This window comes from Lissotriton helveticus, chromosome 6 (assembly GCF_964261635.1).
Source record: "Lissotriton helveticus chromosome 6, aLisHel1.1, whole genome shotgun sequence".
NCBI lineage: Eukaryota > Metazoa > Chordata > Amphibia > Caudata > Salamandridae > Lissotriton > Lissotriton helveticus.
This window is the reverse complement of record NC_136067.1, coordinates 539,892,153-539,918,414: the sequence shown is the minus strand read 5'-3', so window position 1 is coordinate 539,918,414 and position 26,262 is coordinate 539,892,153.

Sequence of the window (26,262 nt, the reverse complement as noted above, 5' to 3'; positions counted from 1 at the left end):
ACAGAAAAAGAGGAAAATGCCTCGGAGGATTGTTTTTCGCAGGAAGGTGTCCTTTCCTGCACAAAAGCCACTTTGCTTACACGCAGGCCCCCTTGTACCATGGTGCAAGGATGCCTGCGTTGGTGCTAGGCAGAACATTGTGCGCTAGCACGTGGAAAACACAGGAATGCACCATATTATGTTAAATAAGGCACTTTCCTGTCCTTTCACTATAAAGCAGCATTGAGCTGCGCAACAAGGCGACTTGCTGCACAACAAGGTGACTTACTGTAGTTCATACATATTTTGATTAATGTGCCCCATAATTCCTTTAATGGTGTGCCAAGCCAATGAAACCTGATGGACCACAGGAGTTGACTCCTTTGTTTTCGAAATTTGCTATGGATGCTCCCACATGCAAAAAAATAAGAATTGGAGACCCCCTTATGCCAACAATTATATATAATATACAAGTCCTGGAATTTTACTACTAATATTATACATGTAAGGTGGATGACCCTTATGTCAAAATGTACCTCCAGTAAGATAGGGCCAGCATTTGGTCATGTTGTCCCTCTCCTATGTACCACAGCTGTCATTCTTTATGCCAAGGATCTTCTCCAGAGCGCTAGCATGTTCATTTTGCCATTGGTGTCCCATACCAAAAATTGCCTCCAGCATGCCACCTCTAGTGTGCCTTTGCCAGCCTTTTGCCATGGATGTAACTTGTATCAAGTATTATCTCTAGTATGCCAGGACCCTCTCTGTTACTAATTGCCGCTAGAATGCCAGCACAAGTATTTTGTAAGGGCCAAAATCAGACTCACAATCATAACACAATATCACTCATGCTAATTTACGTTCACTAAGTGGCCTACTCACTCTTACTCAACCATTCTCACTCAGTTGCAGTCATTCATTCTCACTCTTGCATTCAGCCTTACACTCACTCTCACATTGTCACTCATTCTTACACTGATTAACTCACAGCTACTCACTCACACTGACTTGCACTCTCTCTGACCCTCACTCTATTTAACCCTGACTCACTCATACCTACTTACAGACATTTAAGGGCATATTTCCAAGAAACTGGCAGAGTGTGGTGTTATGCCAAAATTGGTAACACCGCTCTCCATCACTTTCAAAACGCAGGGATGCACCATATTTACAAAAATGTGGCACATCCCTACATTTTCCCTAGCGCTAAAGAAGCTGCCTAGCGCCAGCATAGGCACCCTTGCGCCATGTTACAAGAATGCCTGCGCTGCAGGGGTGATTGTTTATGTGCAGGAAGGAACAACTTCCTGCACATAAAAATCTTTACAGGCCATTTGCTGTTTCAATGTGTGCTGTAGAATGCAGAACACATGGAAGGAGCAAAATACGAGAAGAAATTAAAAATTTCTCCTTGTGTCGCATGCTTAAGACCAGGTATTCGCTGGTGATATTTTTGGCACTGCCCCATACCTTGTAAATATGGTCCTGCGTCAAAAAGCAATAGGTGTAGCGGCAGAACGCACACTGCAACACCCGTTGCACGCCCCTTTCACACTAAATGTTGCGTGAATAGGGGCATTATTTACAGGGTTGTGTTAATGACACCTTATAAATAAGGTGAAGGACTTAACGCCACCAGAACGTCGGAAAAAGTGACGTCCTAGTGGTGTTAACTCCTTTTAAATATGCCCCTTAGTCTCACTTATTGCCAATCCTATCACTGACTGTACTTTCACTCTGACAAATGCATGCACACATACACACCCTTGCACATAAACACTCCCTCTCTCACACAAACACTCACAAACAAGCACGCACAACACATTGAATTAATTACAGTTTTTACTTACCTCATGTTCAAACTTTAATTCCACTAATAGTGAATAATATAGAATTATTCACTGCTAGCATAGTAAAAAATTAGCTGAAAACAAAGAAGGCAAAGTGGCCCCTGTCCTCTTGGCACTGACTTTGCCACCTCTGAGGTCAGGGGGCACAAAGGCAGTGCCATGGATCAGAAGGAGCAAACCAGATGTCACAGCAGCGATCCCTGATGATTCCTAAATAAAGTCTATGCCTGGGGTGCTTTTCAGTACACTTTATGTTCATACAAAAGTGAGTAGTGATATCAAGAGTACATGTGCATCTCATTAATCTGCTATGTATTCCCTTCTAGGTCTGAATGGGGACGATTTCTTAGTGCTGGGCCTGAGGAATGCAGTGTTATTTACAGCTTTAACCTGGGCTCTGGCACAACTACAGTAGTGAGCAAGCCAGTGGATCTGACCCTGGGAATGAATGTTGTCCATCTTGGCAGAAATCTCAGGAGAGGCTGGTTAAAGGTAAGGCAATGTGTCAGACTTTTCTCTACATTTATGACTGGGTCAAGGATCACTAAACATTTTTGAGAGGCACTATAAACATATTTTATTTTTCACCCTTATTATGAAATCGGGAGGTGGAAATACGTGACAAGAACGTTTGTACACATTTGCAGTGTTGCATTTTGTTCTGCAGGTGTTCATTAGTTTTTTGTGCTACTGTCTTTTAGGTATTTCCGTTATTTCTCTAATTTTTCCTTACTCGCTTTATCCCTTCCTTTCTCTAATTTTGTTCTTTTGATCCTCTTGCCTTTTTTATCTCCTTCTGTTTTTCCGTTGTCTCCATCCTCAGTTGATTCCTTCCTCCCTACTTCCTACCGCTCCTTCCGCCCCTTTTCTTCATTCCTCTCTTTCCTTCTTTTCTTTCCTTCTCTTCTTTCTAATATAGCCTTTTCCATGTTTCTTAATTCTAATTCTCCCTTTTCATTCTTCCTATTCTTTCCTTCTTCCTCTCCTTGCTTTCTCTCCTTTGTTACACTAAGGGCCTAATTACTAGTCGGACCGCCAGACTCATGGTGGGGTGGCAGTCTAGCAGCCACCATATTATGACCCTAGTGGCCATGCCCCACTGGGACCCATGAATGGTGGTTCCCTGGCAGTGGTGTGGCAGTGCAGAGGCATCCAGAGGGGATCCCGCAGTTCCGCTAAGTTTCCTCTACCCTAGGGTTTTCATGGCGGTTCCTCCTCCATGAAAACCCTGGCAGAGAGGAAACAAAGGGGGTGCCTTCCGCCCTATGGATGTACACAGGGGGGCACAACATGTGCCCCCCTGTGTGCATACACAGATGATTCAGCACTGCATGGACTTTCCAGTCCATGCTGTGGTAGAACTTCCTTTGATGTTCCTGTTACGACTGCAGTAGATGTGTCAAAGGAAATGCCCTCCAATTTCCAAAAAATTAATTATACAGCCAGCGGTCCTCACGGGGGTTTGACGGTGGCGAGGGGGTCTTGCCGCTGCACCATCAAACTCGTAATCAGGCCCAAAGAGATTCTTATGTTTCTAAAGCAACCTCTTCATTCGGTAATCTGAATTTCATTATTGCCTCATAAGTATGCTCACTGGAATGGGGACAGCAGTACAGATATGTTTGCTTGAAGAGTTCTATGAAGTTTGCATTCACCTATTGTTAATGGCACTAGTTAATGGTAAAATCTATATGTTAAGAAGTAACTTCCTGCTTTAGTTATCTGTGTATTTGTGCATGCCGGGGATAACATGTGCATTTTTTTCCGAGGCAGCAAAACCTGGACGGACCATGGCGATAATCCTTGTGCCTGTTATACAACAGTAGAAAGAAGGGATACCATTACTCGTCATGCGTGTCCCCAAAAGTGACAGGTCTGTGTGTGTCACCAAAAGTGACAGGTCTGTGTCCTGAAAAGTGACAAGCCTGTGTGTGTGTGTCACCAAAAGTGACAGGTCTGTATCCTCAAAAGTGACAGGGTGCCACGCCCACCTGCAGGGTCCTTAAAAGTGACAGGTGCCACGCCCCATAGATGTGTCCTTAAAAGTGACAGGTGTGAAACCCCTATGATGGTGGTAGGGTCCCATTTGTCCCAAGGGGGGGCGGTCTTCCAAAGGGAGGGGCTGTTTTTGGGGCCATCAGCTAACAAGAGGCCTATGGCGTCTGTATGCCATTGTTATGGTATAGAGGTGTACGCCCCTTTCAGAGGCTGTTTAGGATACATATAAGGCGTCCTGAAGAGCCTCGTACAGCAAGCAGACGTCTGAATACGAAAAGGTGCCCCCGGCCAAAATTAAGAGATACAGTCCGTTCGTGAAAAGACACCCGTGTTGGGTGGTTCCCAGCCCACTATCAATAGATATTACCGCAGTTTAACACCCCTGGTAATGGACGAGGATTTTCAACAAGAAACCCCTAAGGATAGGGGCTGCGACGTTACTGGTTTTGGCAATGGCATATGTGGGCATATGAAAGAACTCAGTCGCAAGGATTGCATATGCCGGGTGTCCCCGATTAAGGGCGACAGCAGCGATAGTGAGGTCTTATGTAGTGGCAGCGTGCTTGCAGGCTGCGACAAGTGTGTATGCGGCTCCGACATGTGTGAAAAGGAAGATGATGGCTTGTCCTTCGCCGCATCGGTGGTACTAAACTGTTTCAAGCGTGACTATTACAGCCTTTGTAACGGTCATCAAATCAACGATCCTCAGCAGGAGGCTCACGAATGTTTGGGTGAATCATACAGAACAATAACAAAACACTATTTTTGTAGTTTGTTAGAGCCATACAAAGTGTATAAACTGCTAAAGGTGGTGTACGGGTTGTACACTGAAAAGAAAGTTGTCAACCCAGATATGTTGAGAGTCTTGACATCTGCACTCAATGAGATCCAATACGCCTATGACCCGAGATTAAAACTACCGGGTATGCAGGGGATGGGCACCGCTTTTAATAGAAAGATGATAGAAAGACTCGTAGCAAGGCGCATGTGTAATCTGTATAAAAAAATAGAAAAATAGGGTCTTTGGCCCACCGAAAACTGTTTTAAACAAGGTCTTATTTAACGTTACATGATAGCGTGCATTTAGAACAAAGTAATAGAATGTTACACCTCAAGGTGACTCTGTGTTAATACTTTCTTACGTTGCTTACTGTGAAAAGTATACTCTGTTTACGATTTGTTAAAATTTTTCTATACTTTTAATAAAAAGTCCTTATGCAAAACAAGTGTCATTCATTGTCTGGGGTGTTGCGGATGATAACATGTTGGGGGTCCGGTTAAGAAAACTTTATTATGATACAAGGGGAGTTGGCAGCTTGGGAAGCGCTGAAGCTCTATATAGGGGCGCTGTAGATGAAAAGAACATGTAAGCAGAGACCTGGTGAAGAACTGGTTAGCAGGAGAGGAGGCATATTCACTACATAAACCAGCCAGAAGACGTTTTAAGAGACGTCCTACAATCGTTAATGCGCAATTAGATTATCAATGGCTGGCAGACATCATCAGCCTTAAAGATTTAGCAAAACATAACAACGGAGCTCATTATATATTAACCGTTACAGATGTGCTGTCCAAGTATGTCTCCGCAGTAGCGTTACGTGATAAAACTGGGGCTAGCGTCACGGCGGCTTTTCAAGCCATCTTCGAGAAGGGGCGAATTCCTCAAAAGCTACAAACAGACGCCGGTAAAGAATTCTTAAATAATACATTTCAGAAATTATTAAAGCACCACGGAGTTCAACATTTTGTAACACAGACAGAGGTAAAAGCAACGGTTGTAGAGCGGTTTAATAGAACTTTAAAGTCTAAGATGTGGCGGTATTTTACGGCCCACAACACCTACAGATATGTTGATGTTCTACAGGCCTTTTTAGATTTATATAATTCCAGTTATCACAGGACCATCGAACAGCACCGATAGAGGTAACTCATACTGATTCGTTAACTGTTTGGAGAACTGTGTACGGACATAATTTCGCTACAAGGGTGAAGAAGCCTAGTTTTAAAACAGGTGATCATGGAAGAATTATAAAATTGAAAGGTGTCTTTACGAAGGGTTACCAACAGACTTTTAGCGAGGAAATATTTATAGTGGAAAGTGTGGAGCTTAAAGAGGGTTTGTATATCTACAGGTTACAGGACTATGATGGGGAAATGGTGTCGGGGGTCTTTTACAAGGAAGAGTTACAAAGGATACCCAACGATCCGCACAGGGTGTATAAGGTTGAAAAGATTCTGAAAAGGAAAGGTAGAGGTGCTAATAGTGAGGCATATGTCAAATGGAGGGGGTGGCCGGAGAAATTTAACAGTTGGGTGCTGGCCAGCTCCCTGAAGGGTGTGTGATCGAGGAGCGTCTCAAAACCTGCTGTTAAAATGGAGACAGCGCCCTTTTATATCACCCTGCCATCCAACGCTTCTAAAGACATGTTCCCAGACAACCACATTTTTTATTATACAGTGGAATTGGCTAAGCCGGTGGACCTGAAAGGTGATTGGGAGGTAGCCCTAACCGAGATCCAATACCCTAGAACCTGGAACACATTTACACAGACTGAGGTTAAGTTTTACATAAAGCGTGAGCAGGACCCTGTGAGCATGCACAAGAGCATCCCATAAGGCTACTACCCAACTGTTTTAAGTGCTGTCGACGCCGTCAACAAAGCCATAGGTACCATCGAAACATATATGAATACTCATCTGTCACTAGATAACGTCAGAAGGAAGGTGTTTCTTAAAACCCCGAATCGCACCACAACGTTTAACTACTCCGGTAAATTAAGAAGAGTTTTAGGAACAGTACAGAATGCAAAAAGTCCGGTGGAGCCGGATCACACGTGCCCTGATATTAACTGGGGGTTCTACACTCTCCATGTGTATAGCGATATTGTAGAGGCACAGACGATCGGAGATAGTTACTCGCCGTTGTTAAGATGGGTCCATGTACAGGGTGAAAATAATACGATGGTCAATATTCAATTCAACAAACCCGACTACTAGCAGTTTCTAAAAATCATTTTGACACTATTTCAATTATGATCTTCGACGATCAGTCGCAGCCTGTGTCCTTTAAATACGGGAAAGTTATTGTTAAGCTTCATTTAGTACCGAGACGCGACAGAGGTTAATAAGCAGACAGCATGGTGGTGGTAAAAACATACGGGACCCGTCAATGTACAGGGACTATTACCGAAACCAGGCCAGCTATGGAGGTCCACCGTAGTTTCAAGGGTCACCTGTTATGTATGGGGCTGGTCTAGGAGGTTTCTTCTGCAGTCTGTTTAGAAGAGCTATGCCATTCTTGAGAAAAGGCTATGAAATTGTAAAACTGCATGTTAAGGCGGCGGCGACGAACATTGCCCATGATGTTGTTTGCTCTGTTACTTCAGCGGTTGCAGAACGCATGAACAAACAACCGCAAGAAGGCACTGGCTTAGTTTACAAGCCGTGCACGAGTGTTAAAAGGAAGCGCAGCGCATTGAGACGCAGAGGACCGCCGGCCCCCTATTGAAAAAAGAGGAGTTCTTCAAAGCGAGCTCAAAAAAGAAAAACCCCAAGGAGGAAGAGAGCTTCGAAGAAGAAGAGATCCGCCTCTAAAGTAAATATTTTATAAAGCGGCACAAACTAAAGCATGGCCGCTCACGGAATTTGCGGATTTTCCGCGATTTTGCGATCTGCGAATCTCACGAAATCGCGGTAAAATCCGCGAATCAGCGGGGACGAATTTTCAGCCAAGCACTTACAGGGTTACAGCAGCAGGTGCAAAAGTTGAAGCTAATTTTTTGTAACATTTTACTAAAGGGTTACAAAGAAATTAACTTTAACTTGGGCACCTGCTGCTGTGAGCCTGTAAGTGCTTCCTGGCGCCTCGTTGCCTACTTGCAACTATTCTCTGACCCTGCTCTGACCCTTGAAGCAGGGTCAGAGAATAGTTACAAGTAGGCAATGAGGCGCCTGTCACGAAAATTAAACCTCAACAGGAAGCACTGACAGATATTTATTTTTTTTAAATATATTTTTATTTTTATTTCATTACACATTGTATCAGGTATATTATACATATATACATTCATTTTCAGTTTATCCATTGATAATTTTGCATTAATACTTAAACACTTCTGGTTAGTTAAGGCATCACCAGCTATATAATACACCAGGATTCTCGAAGAACATTATATGGAGCAAAAGAAAAAAAGCAAAAACAAGAATACTTTAAATCATACAGTATCCCTCTGGGCTTCTGTTTTACAAATTTGCCTGCATTTCCTACTATTTGTTCAAATCCAATAAATAACTATGATAACATAGTCTCTTTCCAATTCGCAATTGGCTCCCATATTTTTAAACCTAATTTTCTCCCTCTTTTCCCCTTACGTGCATATATTGCCTTCTCCAGATTGTACATGCCTAGTAAATTAGAAAGCCAAGTTTGAAATACTGGGGGCGTCTTGTCCAGCCATGCTCTTGCTATTGTTAACCTTAATACTGCAGTGACAATAAACATAAATTCAATATGGGTATACTCTTCCCACCTATCTCTTCCCAACAGTATTAACAGTGATGTCAAATGGACGGGTATTCTTAACGTGTTACCCAAAAATTCTTCTATGCTTTTAATCAAGGTATGTAGCTGCGGGCAGGTGGCGAACATATGGACAATATCTGCATCTACAGCATTACAACGGGGGCAGGTGGTGCCAGTCGATCCTCCCCATTTGGCTATTCTAGCCGGGGTGTGGTACAGTGAATAAAGAGTTTTATAATGCTGGGATTGGAGAGGACCTGAACACAAAATGGTACGCCCCAGCTCAAGAGATTCCACAAAATTTCCAGACTCTCCCCCCAACTTCTCGGTCCACTTGTTACTAAATTTATCTAAATCGTCCACCTTCCCTTTTACAAGACTTAAATAGAAAGATCTTATCGTACAATCCCCTCCTAATACTATTTTCTCCAATATTTCATTTCGACTAAAGCCAGCTGCCCCGCCCTGCTTATTGGTGAGAAAACTCCTGATCTGTAGGAATTTAAAGAAATCCCTACTTGCAACATCATATTTTCGAGTTAGCTCTTCAAATTGAACAATCCCATCTTCATCCATTAGATCCCCTAACTGATTTATCCCTTTTTGTGCCCATCCCGCCATTATTGAGTCAGCAAAAACTTCCCCCGGAAAAGATTTATTCTTGTACAGCCTAGTATACCTATTATATCTTCCTAGGTGCGCTTTTTTAAAAAAGCGTTCCATATCTTAACTGCTGCTTCTACGGTCTTGAATCTAGTCCTTTTGTAGTATCCAAATTCTACACAATTTAAAAAACAATTTTCTGTCTCGGCCCCTAGTACTGCTGAATACACTTCCGTAGACATGATCGTAACTCTTACATCAAGGCCGCCACCCCCGATTAGTCCCTGCATATACTGTAGTGCTGTTGCCATATGATACATTTGAAAATCGGGAGCCCCCTATCCCCCTTTCTCTCTTGGAAGAGTCATGTATCGATATGCGCGCCGGGTCTTTCCGTGTGCCCAAATGAATCTATTCAATACATTTTCTCGCATGTTAAACCATTTAACATCAAATACCAAAGGAATAGTTCTGAAAAAACAAAGAAATTTGGGCAATATCAACATTTTTATAATATTAGTACATCCCATAAAGAAAAAGTGAAGGTTGTTCATTCTTTCTAAATCATTCTTTACCTTCGAAATTAAAGGGGCCATATTGATCTCAACTATTACTCTAGGATCCGCCGATAATGTGACCCCCAGGTACACTGCCGAGCTTACCACTCTAGTATCATCACACTTAGTATATACATTCTTTATAATTTGGGTTTTAGCTCTATTCAAACTATACCCAGATATCTGTCCGAACATGAGGGCCTCTGCTTCCACCTCTTTTATCGCTAAGGTAGGGTTCGATGTTAAGATTGCTACGTCGTCAGCGTATGCTAGCGTCTTCACAATACAATTATTAATTTTTATTGGTTGTATATCCACACTGGATTCAAAACGCCTCAATAACGGCTCCAAATATAATGCAAATAGCAGAGTTGAGGAAGGACACCCCTGCATTGTCCCCCTAGCAATACTAACGGGGGCTGAAAGCTCTCCGTTAACGCTAATTCTAGCAGTGGGAGTGATATATAAGGACTGCATAGCTTTTATAAACCCAACCCCCAGTCCAGACCACTTCATAACATACCACAGATAGTCCCAGGAGACCCTGTCAAACGCCTTCTCCGCATCTAGAAAAAGCGCTGCGACAGGGTCTCCTAGGACCCCTGCGGCGTCAAATATGGTAACTACAGTCCTGACGTGTTGGGTTGTCCCTTTCCCGGGTATAAACCCATGTTGAGTGGGAGTAACTAATTGTTCAATATTTTTTGCCAGTCTTTTTGCCAATATTTTGGAGTATATTTTTACATCGGCATTCATTAATGTTATGGGTCTGTAGGACCCTGGTACGTCTGATGGTTTCCCTTTTTTTAGGATGACTATGATGTTAGCGCCACCCCAGGATTCCGGAATTGATTCCCCTAATTGTGCCTGCGTCATTATATAAAACATATCTGCAAGTAACACCTCCCTGAATATTTGATAAAATTCAATTGGAATTAGGTCTGGTCCTGCTGCTTTCCCCGGTGGTAAACTTCCTATGGCAGATTCCAATTCTTCCAAGTGAAAAGAGCCCTCCATTACCGCACGGTTCTCCCCTGGCAAAGTCGGCGGTATATTATTCTTAAGATAATTTTCCATTTTTGTCGGACTTGCTATAACCTCTCGCGTATATAATTTCAGATAGAATCTTCTAAAAACTTCCCTTATTGAATTAGAATCTGTTACCACATCGCCCTGTTCATCCTTTATCTCCTTTATTGTTGCTGCTGCAGTTTTCTGTCTAGATCTTATTGCTAATACCTGTCCTATTCTCTCGCTATATTCATATGTTCTTTCTTTTTTCGTCAGGTAATTATCTGCCGCTTTCCTGGCCAAACCTTCTACAACCTCAGCTTTTAATGCTATAATTTTAAATAGATGTTCCTCCAGAGGTAGGTTCTGACCAATAGCCCTGCTCAAACTATCTTCCTCCCTGAGTAGGTCTTTCTCTATTTGCTTTCTCTTATCATTTTCCCTCTTCTGCCTCGCCAGGACAAAACTCATAGTTTCCCCCCTTACTCCAGCCTTAAATGTGTCCCAAACCACCCCTGGAGATGCTGTCCCTCTATTAATTTCCCAGAAGTCTTTGATCCATAGGACCATGTGCTCCCTATTTGAACTATCTTTAAGCAAGGCTCTCTCAAAAGACCATCTCGAGGGTGTTCTTTGTGCTTGAGTAGTTTTAACTGTGCAAATCAATGGGCTATGATCCGATATGATCCGTGGGAGTTTTTCAATACACAATCCAGGGAGTAAGGTAGTGGACGTTAAAAAATAGTCCAGCCTAACCATTACTTTGTGTGGTGCGGAATAGAAGGTGCTCCCATCTAGATGTGGATGGAGCTTAACCCATGGGTCAGCCAAGGCATTGTGAATCACCATAGCTGCTAGAGCCTTGTAAACCCTCCTTTTCCTTCCCGGGTAAGATCCGCTAGTTTGTGTGGAAGAGCTCTCTGGATCGTGTCGTGTATATTAAAATCCCCACAGCACACTATAGGCTCAGGCCACTGGGCCAGCTCAGTATCTAAGAATTGGAACACCTCTGGATCATCTGCTGTCGATCCATAGACTGAAACAATAGTTAATGTCTCCCCCCTAAATTTTATTTCCGCAATCACCCATCTTCCCCATTTATCTTCCAACCTTCTGACCATAGTCGTATCCCTACTGTTTCCCAGGATTACTACCCCTCTAGTCCTGGTGCCCTGTTTAGTACTTGCGAGAAGCTTGAATCCTAGTTGCTCCAAAAGATAGTTCTGAGATTCTTCTATATGTGTCTCTTGCAGACAGATCACGTCTACACGTAGGGTTTTTAAATATTCCGCCACCCTCATCCTCTTATTCTTGTCATTGAGGCCACAAACATTTATCGTTGCTATTTTACACGTCATTATAGAAAAGTTGAAGAACATTTCCACTGAGTCCAATTCTTTTTAAGCACATCAACCAGTGTACAGCCATAGCATCTATTCTAACCAAGTAACAATGTGTTAAATCATATGTCAAAACATAAATTATAGTTTCTGTTTTTTCCCCCTCCCGCCCCCCCTGAGCCAACTCTCTCCTCCCCTTGGCTCCCCACCCTCCGCCCCTCCCACCACTCTCCCCCATACTACAGGCAAATAGGTCAGGAGACCTATGCGTGCCCGCATTAGGTTGCGCTAGTCGCACCCCTCTCTCGCCTGAGTTCTCTTTGCGTACTGTACTACTTAATCACCCTAGTGACCCTCTATGGTTCCTCTACTCACAGTGACTGTAGTAACCACCCCTTCTAACCTTCCTTCTTCTTCTTCATCTCTTCCAAAAATAGTTGTGCTTTGATCTCCGAAGTGAATATCCAAGGCTTACCTCTCACTATCACTTTAAGTCTAGCTGGGAACATGAGGTAAGCCTCCGCCCCTAGGGTCTGAAAAGGGGAGATCATCTCCTGAAGTTTCCATCTCCTTTCTATCGTGGGATGACAAAAATCAGGCCTGGCGAAGAAAGCTACGCCTTCGAATGTCCTCCTATTGTCTGGTCTAGCCTTGCTAATAATCTCCTCTCTGAGCAAAAACTTTCCTACATTTATCAGGATAGCTCTTGGGAGGTTTCTCTGCCCTGTGACTCCTTCTCCCAGTACACCCCCCGGGCCTTGAGTTCTCTTTGCTGTAAATGGGAACCTATGTGCCCTCTGGATCTCCCTATCCCACTGCCACTGGGATTCTGGGAAAGCCCCCTTCAGAAGTTTAACTACAAACTGCCTGACATTCTGCCCTTCTGTCCCCTCTGCCACACCCAGCAGCCTAACGTTATTCCTCCTCTGCCTGTTTTCGAAATCTTCCATTTTCCAACACATGTCCACTGATAGCTTCTCCTGTTCTGTTTTAAATGTCTGCCAGGTTCCAACATCGTCTTCCAATCTTCCTGTACGTTCCTCCACTTCTGTTACCCTTTCCGCTATCCCCTCATACAGTTTGTTAACTTTCCTCATAGTATTCTGTATTTTCTTTGTAGCCTGTCTTGCCCTTCGTGATTCTACCCTGGCCTCCCCTTGCATCTGTTTGAGAATGCTATACAAGTTTCCAAAGGAGTCCTGCTTCGGTGATGGGCCTGTAGCTCCTTCATCACCCATTGTTGCATTGGTGTTTCCCTTATGTTTAGTCTTTTCCTTGTCCTCCTCTTGGTATACCTGTGAAGTAGCTGAATAGTCCCATATCAGTTTTTCCTCCATGCACTCCATATGCTCAGCATGTCCGGACTTCTGGCTCCTTAGCTTCTTTAGCATCCCTCGTTTTTTCCTCGCTGTAGATTCCCTTCCTGAGGTGGTATAGTCTGTGCCTGTCAGCTCCTCATCATCCGCCTCAGAGCTGGTATCTGTAGCTACAGCCGACTCAGCTGACTCAGAGTCCTCATTTACTGAATAAAATTCTGGCTCCACAGAGGTATTATCGCCTCCTATCGCAGATTGACTATTTTGTGTAGTAATATTAGCCTTCAGACTAGCTCTGCTACCCCAAGTACTGTCCCGCTGTGTATTCATTTCCTCCTCAACCCTTAACAGAGCCCCAAGCATATCGGCTGTCGTATCTGGTAATTCTGGTATTTATGCATCCAAATTATTATTGGGCCCCCCGCTGTTATTCACTACGGGACCTTCAGGATTCTCACCCCTTTTCTGTGTGCAAATCTCATCACGGGCCTCAGAAGCCTCAGAAGCCTCGGGGATAATGGTTTGGTCTGTGCTTTCTGCCAGGACTGATCGTTGCTCAGCAACCGACAGCGCCGCGCCTCCGAGGTCTGCCACGTCCATTGCGTCCTCGAGGACGTTGCTGTGTTGGGCCGATGGATCAGCTGAATCGGCTAAGCTCCTCTGCGGTGTGCGCAGCTCCGTGCTTTTCCCTGCCAGTACCTGTGCCAAGGTAGGCTGTCTCAAAACTGCCTCTCGACTCTTGCAGATATTGTCTTTAGGGCGCATCTGACAGATATAAAAACAAGCATTTGCAATGCAATAGGTCTCGCATTAGGAAAGTTTGAGCTATTGGTCTTGTAAATGACAATTTTTTTAATTTATGTGTTGGTTTTGAAAATAGCTAAATTAATAGCTTTGTCATTTACAATGCCAATAGTTATAACTTTCCCAAATATGACACCTATAGCATTTGTAATGCAACATGTTTTGTATTTACGTGACTTAGCTGTATTGATATTACAAATTACAATGGCTTTTAATTTTTTAAAATAATTAATACTTAAATAAAATGATTTTAATTTATAATGGCAATAGCTTAAACTTTTGTAAATAACTTTTGTGAAGATTATGTTCAGTGTAATTTATTGTGATAAAAATCCAAGAACAGATGTGAAATATTAACATCTTTTTGTGACATTTGTAATAAAGTTTGAAACATTGAGAGAACATATTTGAACCACTTGTTGAATGGTTGCGCAGATTGATGCTGGGGTGGCGCTGAGTGGTGCTGTGGTGGTGCTGAGTGGTGCTGTGGTGATGCTGAGTGATGCTGTGGTGGTGCTGAGTGATACAGGGATGGTGCTGAGTGATGCTGTGGTGGTGCTGAGTGATGCTGTGGTGGTGCTGAGTGGTGCTGTGGTGGTGCTGAGTGATAATGTGGTGGTGCTGAGTCATGCTGTGGTGGTGCTGAGTGATGCTGTGGTAGCGCTGAGTGGTGCTGTGGTGCTGCTGATTGGTGCTGTGGTGGTGCTGAGTGATGCTGTGTTGATGCTGAGTGATGCTGTTGTGGTGCTGAGTGGTGCTGTGGTGGTGCTGAGTGATAATGTGGTGGCGCTGAGTGATGCTGTGGTGGCGCTGAGTGATGCTGTGGTGGCGCTGAGTGGTGCTGTGGTGGTGCTGAGTGGTGCTGAGGTGGTGCTGAGTGATGCTGTGGTGGTGCTGAGTGGTGCTGTGGTGGTGCTGAGTGATGCTGTGGTGGTGCTGAGTGATGCTGTGGTGATGCTGAGTGATGCTGTGGTGGTGCTGAGTGATAATGTGGTGGTGCTGAGTGATGCTGTGGTGGTGCTGAGTGATGCTATGGTGGTGCTGAGTGATGCTGTGGTGGTGCTGAGTGATGCTGTGGTGGTGCTGAGTGGTGCTGTGGTGGTGCTGAGTGATAATGTGGTGGTGCTGAGAGATAATGTGGTGGTGCTGAGTGATGCTGGGGTAGCGCTGAGTGATGATGTGGTGATGCAGAGGGCAGAAAGGCACAAAAAGCAGTCTAACAAAGGGCAGAAGGGCAGAAAAACAAGGGAAAAACGAGTCTAACAGAGGGCAGAAGGGAACAAAAAACCAGTCTAACAGAGGAGAGAAGGGCAGAAAAACAAGGGGAAAACGAGTCTAACAGAGCGCAGAAGGGCACAAAAAACTAGTCTAACGGGGCAGAAAGGCACAAAAACGAGTCTAACAGAGGGCAGAAGGGCACAAAAAACGAGTCTAACAGAGGGCAGAAGGGCACAAAAACAAGGGAATGACAGAGGGCAGAAGGGCACAAAAAATGAGTCTAACAGAGGGCAGAAGGGAAGAAAAACAAGGGGAAAATGAGTCTAACGGCACAAGGGCACAAAAAACGAGTCTAACAGGGGGCAGAAGGGCAGAAAAACAAGGGAAAAACTAGTCTAACAGAGGGCAGAATGGCACAAAAAACGAGTCTAACAGGGGGCAGAATGAATCCCGCCCTGTGTGTTTGTCCACGAAGATGCCACCTTTTTGTGCAATACCTCTACTCAACTGGAGTACTTTCTACTGTCTAATCAGTAAGTGCTCCCTCGCTGGCTAAATGTATAGGGGCAGATTTACAATAACTGGCGCATCCCCAGGGATGAGCCAGTTATTGTGCACCGCAGCTCCGCCACCCATGGTGCGCCGCATTTACAATGCGGCGCACCATGTGGCAAAAATGGCACAGATGCGTTCAACATCTGTGCCGTAAAAGCAGCGCATTGCTGGAGCTGCGTCGCGCTTGCGACGCAGCTCCAGCAATGCTCTGGGGGGCCCTATCTCCCCAATGCTGCATCAAGCCTTGCGCCTGCTTCAAGCAGGCGCAGGGTTTTGACGCAGCATTGGCCTAAAAGTGACTGAGTGAAATCTTGTAGATTTCACTCAGCCACTTTTAGGAGGCGTTCCTCCGCAGGAATGCCCTCCCCTGCGCCGGAACGCCTCCTCATGGCGCAGGGCTTTACAACGTGACGCATCTCTCAGATGCGTCACATTGTTAATATCCAGCACCATGGCGCATCTTTTGTGCTGCCGTTGTGTCACAAAAGGTCTCGGTAGAGGGTGGCAGTGGTGAACCAGAGGGTGGCAGTGATGAACCAGAGGGTGACACTGATGAACCAGAGGGTGGCAGGGGTGAACCAGAGAGTGACAGTGCTGAACCAGAGGGTGGCAGTGCTGAACCAGAGGGTGGCAGGGGTGAACCAGAGGGTGGCAGGGGTGAACCAGAGGGTGACAGTGATTAACCAGATGGTGGCAGGGGTGAACCAGAGGGTGGCAGTGGTGAACCAGAGGGTGGCATGGGTGAACCAGAGGGTGGCAGTGGTGAACCAGAGAGTGGCAGTGGTGAACCAGAGGGTCGCAGTGCTGAACCAGAGGGTGACAGTGGTTAACCAGAGGGTGACAGTGGTGAACCAGAGGTGCTGTGATGAACCAGAGGGTGGCAGTCGTGAACCAGAGGGTGGCAGTGGTGAGCCCGAGGGTGACAGTGCTGAACAAGAGGGTGGCAGGGGTGAACCAGAGGGTGCTGTGATGAACCAGAGGGTGGCAGTGGTGAACCAGAGGGTGGCCGGGGTGAACCAGAGGGTGGCAGTGGTGAACCAGAGGGTGGCAGTGCTGAACCAGAGGGTGACAGTGGTTAACCAGAGGGTGGCAGTGGTGAACCAGAGGTGCTGTGATGAACCAGAGAGTGGCAGTGCTGAACCAGAGGGTGCAGTGGTGAACCAGAGGGTGGCAGTGGTGAACCGGAGGGTGGCTGTGATGACCCAGAGGGTGGCAGTTGTGAACCAGAGGGTGCTGTGCCCATACACGACCGCATGGGTAACTTCACCATGCAAGCGGCCCGCGAACACGCAAAAAGCCCCGCGAACATGCAAAAAACCTCGCGAACACGCAAAAAACCCAGCGAACACGCAAAAAAAACAAAAATCCGCAAATTTGCATAAATTCACGGATTTTGCGGATTGCAAATTCGATTTCGCGCGAATTCGCAAAACGCGAATTCGCAAATTTCGCCCATACTTGGTTCCGACATAGCAGCAGATGCTAAAGTGGCTACGATAGCTTACCCCCTAGCAACCATGTTTAATCAGGTAGACATCACCCTGGGCGACCGTCTCATCACACAGGACGATAACATGTACACCTACAGAGCCTACCTCGAGAAGTATTCTAAATTACAGTAGCGACGCCCTGGACATGCAGCTTTCATCGGGGCTCTTCTACAAGGACACATGAGATCATTTTGAAGTCAAGGAATTGGACGGTGAAAATCAGGGCTTTGTGAAAAGAGCCAGTTTTGCGTCTGGCAGTCGACAGTTTGAACTCCTGGGCTGCATACATTCAGACCTATTTTTCCAAGATAAACTGCTCATCAACGTAATTGATCTCAAGATCAAGCTCACGCGTAACAAGGATTCATTCTGTCTCATCAGCGGGGATGCGGACCAGTACAAGTTGGACATGCTGTCAGCGAGTCTGTTTGTAAAGAGGGTAAAAGTGTCCCCGAGCGTCAGACTAGCTCACGCCGACGCTTTGCAAATATCAAACGCAAAGTATGCTGTGGAAAGAGTGTCTCTGAAGGTATTCAGCATCCCTGCGGGTACCCGGTTAACGAAGCAACAGAATTTATTTCTGGGACAACTACCAAAGCTTAACATCATCGGATTTGTGGACAATACCGTTTTTAGCGGCGTCTACGCCTCAAATTCCTTCAATTTTAAGCACTACAACATCAACTATGTGGCGTTGGTCAACGAGGGCACCGTGATTCCTGCAAAACCCTACACACCCAGTTTTATAAACTCCAACTACATCAGGGAATATCAGGGGCTGCTTTCTATAAGCATCTACGGGACTGAGGGGTAGCCGTGACAAGAGAAGGCTATGGGACCGGATACACGCTGTTCGCATTCGACCTGACTCCCGACATGGAAGATGGTGATCACTACAACCTGGTCAAAAATGGAAATCTAAAAGCTGAAATACGTTTTAGTAATCCACTACCTACGAATGTGAACATGGTCGTATTCTCGGTATTTGACAGCATTATTCAGATCAACCACGCCAGACAGATTTTGTTTGACTATCTTTAAAAGTTTTTGAAATGGACACTGTGCAGATACGGGACTTCTTAAGCAGGCACAAATACGCTAGGAAATATTTTTTAGGTGTGTTCCCTAGTGATGGGCTACCTGCAGAAATAGGGTCGGAAAGACCACGCACCCTAGTCTTTAACACAGATCCTCATTACAAGGGTGGAACACACTGGGTTGCCGTGTTTATAGATAGTGACAAGGTTACGGTGTTTGACAGTACACAGTATCTATACATATCCCATATTCAAGTTTGTGAAAAAAGCAGCAGCGAGGGTTGAGTATAACAAGCTAAGGGTCCAGGATTCGCTAGCCATTACATGCGGGGAACACTGTATTTATTTTATCAGTAAAATGTCAGAGGGTACGTCGTTTAGAAATTTCTTAAATCTATATTCGAGTGACCTTGTTAACAATGACAGTATAGTTGTGAAATATGTTAAAGAAAACACAAGGGTCTCAGTATGGCCTGTGAAAACAGAATATAGCGTCTGTTAAAATTGTAAGGGACTGTAACACATGCATGTTTAATGCTGACCGTTTAAAATAAAGATTTTTTTTTTAAACACACATCCGGACTCTGTATTTCTATGCTACCCCATACACCGGAATTAAATGTTTTTAAAAAGGCGAGTGAGAAGGGATGAAAATTTATAAAAGTGTTAATTACAAACAGTTATGTAGGTTACGCAATACATTAACATCCATTACTAAAGAAATATATGAAGAAAAATCACGGTTATACACTTAGTAGGCACAGTTATTCAAAAAGTCTGTAGAAACATTAAGGATTAATCCATGTATGGGTTTTGAACAGGTGTCATTTTCGCCGTACAGACGGCACAAGTGGGTTGCTCCAAGAGGGGGATAGTACTGGGACGTCAGAGGAGGCAGGCGATGGCGGGAGGGCCGTCTTTAAACTTTCAAGCATAGGCCGGTGATCGTTATTACCCGCGAGTGTGGGAGGGATGTTGAGTTCAGTGGCTGCTTGTAGAAACTGCTCCCAACCTCTAGGAGCATTTTGATGCGTTAGGATCTTGGGGTGAGTGAGACCTTTGACCAGATCAACAAAAATATCCAAGGGTGAGGTCTGGGCATGCTGCGGCTGTGGGGGCTGCGTAGCATGCACAGGCATTGCTGGCTGTTCAGAGTCCGGGGCATATAAAGTTAGCTTGTTTTTTTGGGCATCCCACTGTTTGTAGTAGCTTAGAAAAATTTTAAGGGTAGCTTTGTCATAAGGGTTGAGATCCGTACAGTTCAAAATGTCTTTAATTTCAGCATCCAGTCGTAGAGTCTCATTTCGCCGTATATCCCAGGCATCGTCCGCAGTAGAGACCAGTTTCTCCAGCTGTTGTCTAGGAACCAAATACATCTTTGAGGCATGCTCCATCACAGTCCTGAGAGGAGGCTGGTAATTACTGGTATAGTTATGCCCAGCAATGAGCCTACAAAACCCCCAGACTGTTTCATCAGTTTCTTCTTGGTGATGATTGAGGCCCTTTTATTACTGAGCTTTCTGATAAGATGTCGTTTCTTCTTCAACACTTGTAACTGGCTCTTTGATATAGGGACGTTGCCTTTTAGGGTGTTAAGAGCTATTTCTGAAATGGCTGCCACTAAATCGTCAGAAGCAGCGCATAGGAGGGCCTTTCTGTGCTGGGGACTGGCTGTTACCAACATTTTCAGGAGGGACAAATTGCGAAGTAGGCAGTCAGACATGGTCAACCCCTGTTATAAGGTCTGGCTACAAATGTTTCTAAAGGTCTTCATCGCTGCTTTTTGTAGGCTCGGGACTTAGTCTTTGGGGTGTAAGCGACTGGGAGATCAGGGGGAAAAATATCAGCCTTTAGTCTGTAGTGTTCTAGAGTGTTATTTTTTAAGTCGACCAGCAGGTAGCCGTGGGGTTTTGATGTAGCGTCATTAAAGGCCTCCATGAAGAAGTGTGTGTTTCCAGGGTACATCTGCTTCGCTATGACGAATATTTGCTGTTTATCACGGGGATTTTTAAATAAAACCAGGTATGAGGCGCTGAATGCTATAGAGCGACTGTTCTTACCCTTGTAAAACAAGTTCTGCACAATGTAGCATATGCTTAGATGCGGCGATGTGAATATTGAGTAAAAGCTCGCTTTAGCTCAGGATGGTCACCACCTTCACGCATAAGGTCATCGACAATTACCATGTTTACAGCTCATCATCGTTGAGATTCTCAGGTATACCTTCTATAAATCGGATATGAGGGAAGCTGCGGGCCAGGTCGGTATAAATATCTTGCCAGAACGAATAAAGCCACAGAATGCTATTAGGTGTTTGGGATAAAGCACCTGTAGCATTATCTAAGAGCTTTTTTATAAAGTAGCTTTTACCGCAGTGTGAGGGCCCTGCTAACACACAGGAGAACGGGTGCTGTAATTGGGTGTTCATTGTGCTGGTGGTGTCCTCACTAATGCTCCTAATCTCTGTACGGCAGTGTTTTATAGTCAGTAGTCAGGACCCTTTTGTCAAAAACAACGCAGTTTTATGCAGGGGATGGGTTGTAATTTCCCACTTCTTTTTGGATCTGACTATGCAGGCCTGGTTAACAACTATGGTTTTATCATTTTCATGATCGGCCGTTGCAGAGTATTCATGCACCAGATCCTTCAGACTGTCAAAATTAATTTTTAGGGTGTTGCTGGCGTTTAATGTTATACCTTTGACCTTCATACACACTTTGTTGGTGTTCGTTTTTTACGAGTATGTCTTAGGCCCGGCTGAGGTATATTCTATTATGTGCTCATCCTTATCGAGTTCTCTGGTCAAATTACCTAGATAATCCCCAAGAGGACGGTCTTCATCCCCCGGTTTACTCAGAAAAATCACAGAGTCAGTATCATGATACAGACAGCGGTCCTGGAGTTTATCCATAGCATCGTAAAGCTCTAGACAGGCTTGTGCAGTCGTGAATCATGCTATGAAGATGTTTATGTTGTTACACGTTGTGGGATACTCTTTTGTGTATTTCCAGCACACAGCAGCGGTCTCGTCATCGATAAACTCGCAGCTGGACACCTCGTAACAAGGGGCGAAAAGGTACTTAAACAGTTCATCAGGATCTGTTATTAAGGTCGTATTTGACATGTTTGTACGCTGTGCGAATTTTCCCCATAAGGAGTTGAGACAGAGTTTGGCTAACTGTCGTCGGGCAGGGTTGACCTCTATCAAATGGGGCCGTAAACGTATACCCTCGTGCATGTGGTAGTCATCGATGTATTTCTGCTTTGCATCTTGACTAGTACACCAATCGGGATATCCGGAGGCCTCCTTTTTGTCTCTGAGAAACAAATTAATGTAGCGTGAAAAGAAACGAGGTGTGGCATTTTAAGAGGACCACGACACGTTTCTTTTCACGCTACATTAATTCTGCAGAGTCTGTAGCCTTTGTCTAAGGCAGCTTGGACCTCGATGGTGCACCAGGTCCCTGGGAGCATCCTGTGTTCTTCGGTGTGACTACAACCACCGACCTCTTTAGGCACTGCACATGTACGACAGAGGGGGAACATCAGCTTACCATCGACTCTGTATGGTAACACTGGAAAGTAAAGCTGCCTTGAGGGATAGATTTCACATTTGACTAGCCCAAAGTATTCGTAAAGGGGCTTAACGTCTTTATATATGATGGTAGGGTGTCCAAAGGGGTATACCTTCATTTTGTTTACAAATGGGTACAGGCTGGTGAAATCATAATAGTGTATTTTCTCACTCTCACCAACGGCCCTGTACAGCTGTATGGCATGTGTACGTCCCCTGAATAAGGCATCGCGGGGTTCCAGAGGTTGTGGTAAATCACGACTCTGAAGGAAAGAACGGAGCTCTGTGTTGGTTGCTACCATATCTAACTACTCGTGCTCCCATAGGACCCGCAGAGCAAAGCCACATTTTTCAACATACTGGGCCCTTATCAGAGTACGTCTGTGTAAGTGTCCAAATTTGGCTCCCATCAGTCTGTTAAACTTGTGGGGTTTGTAACACTGAGGACAGCCGTGGTAAAAACAGCTGTTGTATTCAAAGGCCATCGGCACTCCCTTAATTTCAGCGTACCCATCCAGGTAATAGGGACCCAGGCGGTATTTCACCCTGTAAGGCATGCCGAATATCTATGTTTTCCTTCTCAGAGATGTACATGAGCCATTGGATAGAAGGGGTTGAATAACGTTTCTGTTTACCGTTATAGAGGTCTGGCGGCACTAGAGCGATACTTTCTGGTCTTAAAAACATGTGTTTGTAGATGGACATACACATGTAGGCCAAGGTGATGTTCTGAAAAGGTCTATGTATTGAACCGGCTTTGTCATTTGAGGCGTCTTGGGTTTCAATACCCTGATTTTCTTAGTCATTTGAGGCATTTTGTGTTTCAAGCCCCTGAATTTCTTAGTCATAGACACCACAACATCTCTGAAGAGGTTGCAGGCTTGTCGCAGAATCATTATATCGGCCTTGCAATAGGCTTCCAACTTGGTTTGGAAATTAAACTCCTTTTCACGGTTTTCAGAGTACCACTATAGAAAGCTCTCCTTTTTAAGCAGCCATCATATAATCAACCCCGTAGCTGCCCAGAGGCGGCATGGGCCCCACTTAATCCTGGTTCGCCCAAGTGTTAAAAAAGTGTGGAAAATAACCTTTACACCCGGGGAAGCCAAAAGCTTTTGGCAGCTTGCTCAATTTCATGGGTAGGAAATTCAGGGTGACTATGAATCTTATTTGTAACTGCCCTGCCATTAAAAACATCAGCTTGGAGACCTTGAGTGATGAGCTTTACTTGCAACTTTTCACTAATCATATTCTGTAAAATAAAGAATGAGTCGTGTGGAAAAGTAAATTTTGCCATGTTCTGTGTCCCTACGCCTCATCCATCATATGTTATGTGTGCATGACCAATATGCATATGTTATTCCCCATGTCCGATTAATGACGCAATTACAGTTGTGTCCACCTCTAGTATGCTATTTTCCAGTCCTCGTGAATACTACGAATATCAGGCCTATGTAAAGTTATGTTACCACGTTTCCCAGTGTGCACGTTATTCCATTATAAAATCCCCGTTTCCAGGCCTCAAAAGGGCCCGGACCCTGGATTCAGCTTCGGTCTCCTGAAAGCCTTGCTGAGGAGCGATACAGCCCCCACCTGTATCCTCGACCCTTCACTTACTTCCTGCCTCGCAGTGCCCGGTGCAGCTTGGCTCTGCCTCTGAGTCTGCCAAAAGTATGTTATAGTTCCAGTTATCAGTTCAGTCCTCCTCTTCTGCATTCCTAAGCTACTGAACTGCATCAATAGTTTCCGTCATTGTCTAGCCTACTCGGCTCCACGTTAGAGAAATACTGTATTTAATAGTCATTTAGTATTCTTCATCACGCACTACATGTAGAATAATGCATGGTCCAGTCTTAGAATCAAGTTAGCTTTTCCCCTCATGACTTCTAGTTTATATCAACATGTTCCCTAAACATTAGATACCAGATAGGGTTTAGGTACATGTCGCTCCGACCCTCCAGACTCTAGTCTCTGCTCCTAGCACAGAGTTCATAGCCCCCAGCTTCTCCTAGTAACACGTCATTGCTAGTTTTCGCGCACCATTAGGTTAGAGGTCCCGGCTCCTTAGGTAGCCCCCTCCTATGTTTCCGCCCATTCATGACATATTCTGTTACGTTTGCATCACATGTCTATGTATACTCCCAGTTACACCTCTTTTTACTGTTATCTTTCGCGACTGCTACGCGTCACACCTTCTGCTCCACCCACTGCTACGCCTACTGCAATGTAATGCTATGTGTTCGCGCTATGTATATAGGCCTGTGTTTTGTTATTGAATGTTAGCGCGCTCATCCCAGACCTAGCCCCAGCAGCTGCTGGGCCTCTTTTCCCCTGTTGGGCCCCAGTTGTCCTGCTGGGCCCTGTCATTCTGTTCCTATGCAGGTTGTCCTGATCCTGTCCTTATGCTGTAATAAACCTGCAGAAACTCCTACTACCTCGAATCTTGACTCTTATTTATTGAGCTATCTGTTATGCTATAAGTCTAGTCAAAAATAGGGTATTATTTATTTATTTACCACATAATGGCGCCCGAACAGGGACTTGCCCTTTCCCCACGCGTCGGTGAAGCCACGCCGACCCCCTGACCCTCTGCAGTCGTGACGGAACTCTTCTGCGCAGTGGCAGATATTTCTGCTCAAGTATCCCTCAGGCCCACGGAGGAGACGGAGGAGGCGGTCCAGCATCCGAACGAGACGGTGGAGGAACGCGGCGAGTCCCGACCAGAGCCCAAGCCGAGAGTCCAAGGTCCGAGGTATCCGGAGGCCCACCTGTAACTGAAGTCCGAAGTCCGAAGTTCGTCGTCCGTCGTCCAGTCCAGTCCGAGGCCTTCCGTTCCGTGCTGCCCGGTGAGTACCATTGCTGGGGTAGTATCTAGACAGGACCAATTTAAATTGACTCCTGGTCCGTGGGTTGGTGGTGCCCAGACTCACAAACGAAGTGTTCACCTAGGTGGATACGGGTCCTGATGCGTCCCTTTATGGGACCGGTATGTTCTGTACTGTTACAGCAGTGCATCCAGTAACTCTAGTCTGTTCCGTTCTCAAGAAAATCTGTTCTATTTCTGTTCTCAGTATTCCAGGTAATATTCTGTTCGAACTGTTATTTATAATGTTCTTCATGTAATTTACTGTTGTGGTATGAGTGCGATGTGATTTCGTGTTTTTATTGTGTATCGTATTGTGTCCAGATTACAGTTCAGTCATGCCTATATTTTCCAAGTTACGTCAGTTAAAAACTAGAAAAGGTTTATTAGAGGAAGCAGTTCCTGTCCCGCCTAGGGACAGTCCAGGTCACTTTATGTATCAGAAACATGGCATAAGCGCCATATTGTATCTAGATTTATGGGTAGAGTATACCAAACAGTTAGAAGAAAAGTATAGATGGCCCGTATCGGGTACATGGGATGCCGAATGTATCATGCGAGTAGAAGAAGCATTATGGAAAAAGAAAGCCAGACAGTCACAGAAAGATGCCATCGAGTTATGGCGTAAGGAAGCTCATAAAAGAACGGAAAAGGAAGTCAGAAAGTCAGAATTAAGTAGAGAATCCCAAGAACGAGCCCAAGAAAGAGAATTAATCGAGATAGGTGAACAAGTCAAAGCCGAACAGTCAGACAGACAGAGGCATGCCCTTATTAAGGGTATGTATCCTCTCCTTGCCGAAGGTTTGCCAAAAGCGACCCCAGAGGCATCCAGTAATTTCCCGCCACCATTAGTTCCGACCAAGCTACGTCACAAACCGACCGCAGCTGATATTTTTATTTCGTCCTATCTGGACGACACAGTCCCAGAATATGCAAATCCTGTTCGCGCTCCGCTAGTCCCTGTAAATCAGGCACTTCCCGCTCCTCCAGACACCGGAGTACCTGTTACGGTACCCCCGGTCCAGCCTACAGTTCCATTTCCCACTCTGCCAGGACGTAGAGCCTCAGTAGACGACTCTAGTCTAGGGGCCGCAGGAGGAGCTACTCCTCAAACCCCGCCGCCACACAAGCGTTTATCGGCACTCGAATTACATGCTCAAGCATCACAGCGTACTCCTAAAAGTAATAAGTCTGTTACAGAAATCAGACAAGCCCTTAACGAATGTGTCTATGATCCAGTCCCAGGCGAATATACCATGGTTTTATATTCCTTACGTGTAAGGAGAGTGACCGAGTATCTAGTCACCTTGCCGAATATGAAAGAAGATCTAGACAGAATATATCGTTTCATCCGTACAGGGGATGATCCAGAAAGTATTGGCGAGATTATGTCTCAAAGGAAAGCCGAGATTCAGCTCATGATATTAAAATTCCTGATCAATTGTCTAATAAGAGAACAAGATTACCCGTTTAAAGATCCCGCTGAAATGAGAATCCTGACAAGGTGGAGTGATAATATAGCCGAGGGTAAGCACAAGACCGTCA